General features: G+C 46.0%; 1 pseudogene; it reads left to right on the top strand.

Annotated features, from left to right (window-relative positions):
- The first annotated feature begins 283 nt into the window (after nucleotides 1-283).
- Nucleotides 284-7,088, top strand: LOC119290823 (annotated as a pseudogene).
- Nucleotides 7,089-9,780: the final 2,692 nt, after the last annotated feature.

Raw genomic sequence — 9,780 nt, 5'->3', positions numbered from 1 at the left:
GCGTCTCCATCGTTCCCACGCGCGCGCGCGCACACACACACACGCAGCACCCAAACCCTTGGCCCCACAGCTCAGCCGCCTCTGGTTAGAAACTGCTTTAAGCAACACGAAGTCCAGCATTGTCTTAGCTAAGCAGCCAGATATTGACGCGGCGATAATACAAGAAAGAAACCGTTTGGATTGGAGCCTCCGCCCCGCCGCCGGGTCGCAGCTGTTCCTGAACCCGCCCCATACGCCGGCCGCCCATCGACGCGCCCAATCGAGCCGGGTCGCAGCTGCTCCCGAACCCACGGCCTCGGGTGCACCAGCCAGGCGCCACTCGTAGCCGAGCCGCGCCGATGCCGGCGGCTCCTGCGGTACCTATATCTGCGCGTGGGGTTAGACTGACAGCTGGGACCGGCGGCTCGCAGGGTGGAGCGGAGCGGAGCTCTAGGAGGCCACCACCCCAAATCCCCTTCCTCTGCACATCGCCAGTTTCACCGCCGCTGCGCCCGCACGACGCTGCAGGTGGCGCAGCCGCCATGGACGAGGAGGCCAGCACCAAGGCCGCCGCCGCTGCTGCCGTCGCCACTGCAGCCAAGGCGGCCACTCCGCCGACGCCCTCGGGCTCGGGGTCGCCGGAGGGGGGGAAGGAGGAGGTGGGCGATTTGGTGGAGAGGGTTGCGGAGCTGGTGGACGAGATCGCGGTGGTCTCCGACTTCAGGAACGCCTACCGGAGGCAGTTCTGCAATCTGTCGCGGCGGATCCGCCTGCTCGCGCCCATGATGGAGGAGGTCAAGGAAGGACCACGCCCGTTGCCGGAGGCGTCAGTGGCCGCGCTCAGGCAGCTCAGGGACGCGCTCGCCGGCGCCCGGGAGCTGCTCCGCCTCGGCAGCAACGGTAGCAAGATCTTCCTGGTGGGATTTCTCGACTATAGCTCATTGTTTTCTTGTCTTGTTTATACGGTGCATCCGAAATTGCCCATATTCTTGCACCTCTTGCGCTAGATAAGGTTGTATCTCTGGAGTTGAAGAAAATTTCGCCTGACGAATTAGATTGTATTTTACCGTGCTGTGCTGCAGAATTAGAATTTCTCGCTAATTACTTTGCAACATGTTACCTTTTTTTGCCTGTGTAAAAGCTTATCCTTAAAAATTGCTGAGGTTGGACCAGGTTTTGAATTCCCGGGTGTCAAATCAATGCCGGGCCAGAGTAGTTGACAACTTGACATTCTTTAGTGGTGTTGAATAAGTCTGCCAATACCCTAGGTTATTATTGGTTTTGTATACACAACATGGGTGAGCCTAGGAAAAACCAAGGTATAATTACTGAATTCTATACTTTCTAATTTTGGCATGACCAATATTGTAGTTCTAAATATGGAAGTTTGAGAGACTAGTAGTAATCCGTGTAACCGCAGGATTGTACAAGAGTAAAAGATAGCTGTGACTTTACTCCAAAAGAACTAGTTATTCACCACTATTGCTATTTAATCACTGTATCTAGGTCACACTAGCATTGCTCACAAAATGCATATTTGCAGCTGAAAAGCTGATAGGACTTGTTCAGGTGTGTGTGTTTTTGGGTGCAGTTGAAAGCAATTGCTCTCAATGCTAGTCTTTAGTCGTATCTATATGTCAGTTATTGGTGGCGGTCTGTTCACCTCATACCCCCTCCTGATACCAGCCGTTAGATCTGTTGCAAATGGGTGAGATGGTGGTCATGTTCGCTACCAAAGTTGTGATAAAATTACCGGCAAGTGCCACTTATATGTAACTAGCATAATGCCCATGTGTCGCTACGGTACCAAAAAGTGGACGAAGCACAGAGACTGAGGAGGAGGGGTGGTTGGAGAATGCATATTGGGGAGGAGCGGCTGCAGGAAAAAAATTAGTTGTCGGATTGACTGGCTGGTTCTTGTCGTGGAAAAAAATTACGTACTGTCATGTACTTTTAAAATACTTTCCCATGCAAGACATGAGTAAGGCGGGTGGCTTGTTGGACCAGAAGGGATCGAGTAGGTTCTGGATGGATCAGGAAGATTGGGATGAAGTGGGGAGGGTGTACTCGACGCCATCACCACCAACTCCAATTTATATACGATAGTTACGTGATAGGAAAGTCCAATTTATATAAGATAGTTATGTAATATAATAGGAAACAACGAGGGTATCACATAGGATAAGTTTAGCATCACCAGTTTTTGTGGCTCAACCTGTGGGTGCTTAATTTGTTTTGTCCATAGCAACTCACTGGAAGGAAACCTCCAATGTGGCCAGGACACTGGCTGAGATTCTCAGCCGTAGTATAAGTCTTCTTCCTTTTGCTGCATCTTGGGCCAGGGCCCAGGACTATTAGTCTATTACTATGATTTTTCTGTTGCTCAGCCCTGGTCTTGTTTATTTAAACAATATTTATGCACTGGAGCTGGACGACTCAGATATCTAGAGACTTTGATCAGCATGTTGTAACATTCATTTATGATGATTTTGTCGATTAGTTAGTTATGGAAGTTTAATATCTGCAAACCTCTTTTTTCTCTGGGGCGAGGGTGGGACATGACTTTGCGGCATGGATTGATCATGTTGCACTGAGATTCTGTGCCAATTTATTGGTGATACTGATTTCAAAAAGTGAAAAAAAATAATTCCTGCGAACTTCAAATGTGCCCTGCGATGTTACATGTTAGGCATGGATAGATGTGGACATGGCGGTGATAAGGATGGAGTACTATTGCTAGTTGCTCGATACAAGGAATACCTGATAACTCAAAGTTGTTCATCACTGAGGATAGTATATATACTTAGCTTACGTCTGTGGTCCGGGGATGTGGTGAATTTAGTTTGAATCGTCTGTCATAATCGCATTTGGCGGATCATGATTGTTGCAAATTATCATCAGCTGCATCGGGCAGCTGCACTACTGTGATAGGTGTTTCGGAGGGTATAGGTAGGTAGTTTCTGGAGCTCCATATTGATGGTGCAACTGATGGACTATTATACACTAGTAATTTGTACGTGCTTTGCATGTCAGCTTATTATGTATATGCATGGTACTAAATTAATTATAAAACTAAAGCACACATATTATGGTAAATTTTTCATAGAAGCTTCAAATGGGAAATATCCAGTAGGCATTTTTGGTATCATTTTTGGGCTTCGCAAGGAACGCATAACAACTATTCCCCCAAGAAACATAGTACAATGATTTTCTTTAGGAAACATAAGATAGAGTCTTCGCCCTTTTTATATAAAAATATATGTTTATGAAGTCCGTTAGTTTATTGGACTCATACTCAAATTTTTTGAGAAAAATGAAGTGAAAAGAAGAAGTACAATTAATAATAAATTTTGAGCTTCTCAATCCCATGTCAGCTAAGAAAAAAAAAGTGTCAAAACGTACTATTTCATAGGTTCTTTGCACATTTTTTTTCTCATTCTATTTTTCCTAGGTACCTTACTACTTGTTTCAAATAAAAGAAAATGGAATATATTGCAATTCTAGGCTCGCATGCACGCTTTCCTGAGATAGTTCTACTGGTTCAGTACTATCTCTTGTGAACATGTAGCCAGGTAGGACTAAAATAATTTAGAGGAGCAAGTGTGTAGTCCACCTCATAGTGGAAAGATCTAGAGCATGGTCAGATGACAGGGTCAGATGGTGGTGGGTCACATAGTGAATCCTAGAAATAGCAGCCATAGGTTTGGAGGCAGCTCCTGTTGATGCGAATCCCACTGCCCCCAACCGTTAGATTGAGGGTACCAACGATCAGGATTGATGCTCTAGATCCATTCGAAACTTGTACACTATATAGTAGTATAGAAATAATGAGACCGAGGGTACTAGAACTGTTGGTACACTTGCAAGAATAAGCAAGAAGATGCACTGGTATATTAGTCCCACGAAATAAGCAATGAGATTGAGTCTGCTCCTTATGGGTCAAAGCCAGGTCACATGGGGATGCCATTGCACTCTGATCACTGGGATATTGCCCAGTCCTCGGATGGACTGATTATATGAGGAAAAATGGAAACACCAGAAGGATCTGAATCGCACTTTAATGGGAATAATTCTCCACAAGGTTTCATCCACGGAAGGAGAGCCAGGGCTCAAGGGCAGGTGAAAAGGCGTAGTTAATAGACAGTTTATTTTAGCCATAGCTGCTAAGCCACTATAAGTGTTTAAGGGGGTAAAAAGATCTAGTAATATATTTGGAGTCATGTTTGTGATGCAGTTTTACAGGGTAAAAAACTAGTGTCTCAGTGCGAAATATTTTAGGTTGAAGGCTACGTGCTGTCTGAATTGCACTGCATAGGATAACTTTAAAATAGTTTTAGTTATAATTTTTACGTGATTACATTTGAGAAATAACGACACTATGTTGCTCTGTTCTGATGAGGTATGTGATGGTCAATCAAGCACTTCTATATGTTTGCACGGGTGTGTTCATTAAAAAGTAGCGAGGCTGTGTAGTTGAGTGGGCTAATATTTCTTGATCCGTGTACCTTGATGAACACTAAAATACTGTTAGTCAGCAGATCTTGTGGTTAATTTTTGCTGTATAAATTTGCAACTGCTTTCCATACATATTTAAATCACGACCATTTTCCAACAATTAGTGGTTTCCCCATTTGCAGGTTCTCGAGAGAGAGAAGATAATGCAGACTTTCCAGGACATTACCTCGAGGCTTGAGCAAGCCTTAGCTGGTATCTCGTTTGATGAGCTTGGCATATCAGATGAAGTAAGGGAACAGGTAATTTTTCTCACTCTTGAGTTTCTTTGTCAGTGAAACCTTTTAGATTTTTTGCTTTGATTTGTTTTGTTTGGCTTTTCTTGCTTATCTGCAGCTGAAACACTTGCAATGTTGTGCAGGTTGAACTGGTGCATGCTCAATTCAAAAGAGCAAAAGAACGACCAGATACATCGGATGACATTCTCTTTAATGATCTAATTTCTGCCTATAATTCAAGCACCAATGATAATGCTGATCCAGATATCATTCAAAGGTTATCTGAGAAGTTGCAGCTTGTCACCATATATGACCTCAATCAAGAATCATTGGCCTTGCATGAGATGGCTAGTGGAGGGGATCCTGGTGCAGTTGTTGAGAATATGTCAATGCTGCTGAAAAAGATCAAGGATTTTGTGCAGACCCAGGATCCTATAGGCATCCCAGCAAGTACAACAAACCCTTCCCGAGATGACAACTTGACATCTCCTGTTGTCCCGGATGATTTTCGTTGCCCAATATCACTGGATTTAATGAAAGACCCAGTTATTGTCTCCACTGGCCAGGTCTCTGCCTAACTTTTATCTTTTGTTTCCTATCAATCTGCAGACTTCCATTTATATTTCAGCTCACAAGAATTTCTTCAAAATGTTTGTATTCAGACTTACGAGCGAGGTTGCATAGAGAGATGGTTGGAGGCAGGGCACGACACCTGTCCTAAGACGCAGCAGAAGCTTCCAAATAAATCTCTAACTCCAAACTATGTGCTCCGTAGCCTCATAGCTCAATGGTGTGAAGCGAATGGTGTAGAGCCGCCAAAGCGCCCTGCTCAGCCTAATACTACACCAGCAACATGTACCGCCTCTGAGCATAGTAAAGTTATTGAGCTCCTGCAGAAACTATCATCCCAGAACCTTGCAGATCAACGTGGAGCTGCAGGTATGCTTCGTCAGCTTGCCAAGCGTAGCGCTGAAAATCGTGCTTGTATAGGAGAAGCTGGTGCTATTCCTATCCTTGTGAGCCTTCTACCAACCACCGATGTTAGCACCCAGGAACATGTGGTTACTGCTCTCCTGAATCTTTCTATTTATGAAGAGAACAAAGCAAGAATAATTACCTCTGGAGCTGTTCCTGGAATTGTACATGTGCTAAAGAGAGGCAGCATGGAGGCTCGGGAGAATTCAGCTGCCACACTGTTTAGCCTATCACTTGTGGATGAGAACAAGGTGACGATAGGGGCTTCTGGGGCAATTCCAGCTTTGGTGCTGCTATTGGGTAATGGAAGTCAACGGGGTAAAAAGGATGCAGCAACAGCACTATTTAACTTGTGTATCTATCAGGGCAACAAGGGTAAAGCTGTTAGAGCTGGATTGGTCCCTATACTACTTGAGCTTCTAACAGAGACTGAAAGTGGAATGGTTGATGAGGCCCTGGCTATACTGGCAATTCTCTCGAGCCATCCTGAGGGAAAGGCAGCCATCAGCGCTGCCGCCGCCATACCAATTCTAGTTGGAGTTATCAGGAATGGATCCTCGAGGAACAAGGAGAATGCTGCGGCTGTTCTGGTGCATCTCTGTAATGGCGAACAGCAGCAACAGCATCTTGCAGAAGCACAGGAGCAGGGCATCGTGACCTTGCTGGAGGAGCTAGCAGAAAGCGGCACAGACAGGGGGAAGAGAAAAGCGATCCAGTTGCTTGAACGGATGAATAGGTTTCTAAAGCAGCAGAGCCAAGCCCAGGGAGACGCGATGGCACAGGCGCACACTCAGTCCCAAACCCTGTCCCAGGTTCTGGTTCAAGCTCAAGCAGATACTCAGCTAGAGGAATCACTGCCTCCTACTTCATCCCATCTTCCAGAAAGATGAGGTGAATAATCATTAGCTTCTCATTCTAGGTAGTGGTTTGTTTTTGGGCCGTCTGCCAGGTGGAAGACCTCCTGCAATTCTTGCTCTGCAGGTGTGCGTTTTGGCTGTACAATGTTGTCAGGAATAGGAAGGCCCGGCAGCGCAGCGTGATTTAGGGATTTAGGGCTGTGAGCATGTTGACAGGTCAGTTTTGCAACCATGGTTGGTGCTGTTAACCCGTGTTTGTTTGTAGTTGGTACAATGTGTCCGGTGATTCAAGGTAGGATCCTCGAGTTTTAGGGAGGTATATCGTCATATGCTTGTACTGGGTGCCTGGTACATGACTAATTTGTGGCTTCCTAGGGTGATAATTTTACCTGCCTGAGAAAGAGAGCTTGAGTAAAGCCTTCGTTCAAGTTTTTGTGTTCAGCTAAGCTTCTGCTCTGGATATTTTCTAAGACAATAGCTGGAGCATGGACTGTTCTTCGCGTGTAACTCGAAAGAAATCCATGTGGGTGTGGGCATGTTCCGATCACTGTCCGCATGTTGTTGCCATTGAAATTCGCCCCGGAATACTGTACCCTCCTCAGAGTTACTAGATTTTTCGTTTCTTTCGGCTGTTCTCCTGGTCCGGGGCAATGTAGCTGGATTCTTGATGAAATTGCCCTGGCATTTCCCAACCTGATATGATGATACGAGAGGCGGCGATGGTTCCAATTGGAAGACGTCACGCTCGCCACACTAGCTTGTGTCCCAGACACACTTAACTGTCATGGCGAATCGGCGCAGCCGAAAGGGGAGAGGGGCACGCCGGTGACTCGGGCCACATGCGCGTGCCTCCTACGTACCTTTCCCTTCCGTCAACGGTGGGTAGGACTTAGGAGCGAGGGAGAGATCGGGCCGGCCTCAATTATGTGCAGATCGATCGGCACGACCGCGAAGAAAGTGAGCTTGGCTTGCTGTTAGACTCGAGTCGGAGCCTGATGCGACTGGCGATGTAAATGCATGTGGTGGCACTTCATGACACTGTTCCTGCCCGGTTCCTTTTCACGAACAGATTCGGGCAGATGCCAGCGCCACCATCTTATTTATAAGCCACAGTGGTACGCGCCTTTCCAACTCGAGCCCACGACCAAATGCCTCGCGCGCCGTCGAGTTATTCCGGCGTTCCTTCCACAACGGCATGCTTGATCTTCCCTGCTCATCGCATCGCATCGCATTATTGCCGCCTGATTGGTTGGTTGCACCCGGTCGACAACCACCCTATCAATCAAATCAAGAAAAAGAATTAAGCTGCTGCTTGCATTATTAAGAAAATTAAGCTAGCAAGCACTCAATCCCTCCCCTAAGAAAAGCTTAAAGCTCATGCATTATGCCATAGTCTATGCTACATGTGGTGACCTCGTGGCTGATCTGCGAATTAGTGCGATATGATGACGCTGATACGCGACGAATCATCGCTCAGAACCAACACGTACGGGGAGAAACATTGTTTATTAGCACCCTGTATCGATCTGTGTCCACTAGCATTCACTTATCTAGTCGCAGGTTTGGCGTCGTTGTCTTGTAACAACTAACAACGACTAGTTCGTCGACGAGTCGTTTGGTTCTGGCCAACGGAGCCGAATATCTTGAGCTCGAATCGCTTCAGGCGTAGAATAGACGCCGCGACCTTTGACAACGTTGGCATTTTGCAATCTTACCTTAAGAGTAAAATGAATTCGAAGTAGTACCATATATACCAGAGCCCATGTTAACGTTCCTCACAGTTCAGGAGCAGGAAAATAAGAGTTTACCCATGCAGCTAGTTAGCGATGCCACAGCATCGCCTACCGCGGATTCGAGGAAATTGCACAAAACACCTACTTTTGGTGGTAGTTTTGCACAAAACACCTACTTTACGGGTTTGTTGCACAAAACATCACATTTTTTTGAGGGGCCACTACTAGAAAAAGGGCTATAACTAATATGAACATTAATAACGCACCACGTATGTGGTGCGCTGACATTTTATTTATTTATTTATTTAAAACTAGTAATGGCGCACTACGCCATTACTAGTTTTAACTAGTAATGACGCACCACGGACTGTGCGCCGCTACTAACAATTTTATTTTTCAAAACTTGTAATGGCGCACCAGGGGATAGTGCGCCATTACTAGTTCAAACTAGTAATGGCGCATCACAACCACGGTGCGCCACTACTAACAATTTTTTTTCTTTCAAAACTAGTAATGACGCACCATATACAGGTGCGCCATTAGTAACTAGGGTTACTAATGGCGCATTATTAGGTGGTGCGCCATTGGTAACCTGTGAGCAGCTAGATATTTTGGACAACCACCTACCACACTCACTTTTCCCACTTTATTCTCTCCACCTCCTCCTCCAAGCTTGTCTCGGCTGCCTCCTCCTTCTCACCTCATTTGCACCATAGATTCACCCAAATTAAGTGGTTAAATTTCCTTTTTTTGATAGGTAAGTAAGGGGAAAGCTTTCTTTATGTTCTAGATCTACTTTTTTCTCCCTCCAACAACGTGCACATGCACTTTCTATGGCCTAGATCTACGTATGTTTGTGGTATTGCATATGTTTGTGTTTGCAGGTACCGGTATTTGAAATGTAACAGTTGCCAATAATTTGCCGGAATGTTGATTCATTTCCGTTTCGGCGAGAATTTGGCACTATGCATTCTTTTTGGTCCTATTTTTAGGCAAAATCATGCCAGATTTTTTTGGTTCTAAAATATCGTTTTGCTCTACCCCGCAGGCGACCATGGTCCGCACGATGACCGAAGGCATCGTGAATAGGTTTTTGAGCTCCGCGAAGGCCGAGATGCTTCAAAAGAACGAGACGGAGATAAGATGTCTGTGTCGAAGATGCAATCTGAAGAGCCTTATGGACCTGGATTCCGTACAGGTGCGGGACCACCTCCTCTTGCGTGGTTTAATGGATGGCTATCGGTGGCAAGGTGATGAAGATGATTATGAAGTCATCCATGGGGGCCGGGCAAGAAATGAGGAAGGGCAGCAATACAACCACGGCGAGGGCGGGCGAGAAGACGAAGAATCTCCAGGACATGATCACAAAGTAGATGCAGTACACAGTCATCATGTAGAAGATGCCAGACATGATGATGAGGAAGATCAAGACGAAGGGCATGATCATGAAGATGAAGATGCCAGAGCAGACGATGATGGACCATCGATGAGCTGGGTGCAGGACCC

This window comes from Triticum dicoccoides, chromosome 4B, assembly GCF_002162155.2.
Source record: "Triticum dicoccoides isolate Atlit2015 ecotype Zavitan chromosome 4B, WEW_v2.0, whole genome shotgun sequence".
NCBI classification, from domain to species: domain Eukaryota; kingdom Viridiplantae; phylum Streptophyta; class Magnoliopsida; order Poales; family Poaceae; genus Triticum; species Triticum dicoccoides.
The sequence above is the reverse complement of the archived record's forward strand: the minus strand, read 5'-3'. Positions and strand labels throughout refer to the sequence as shown.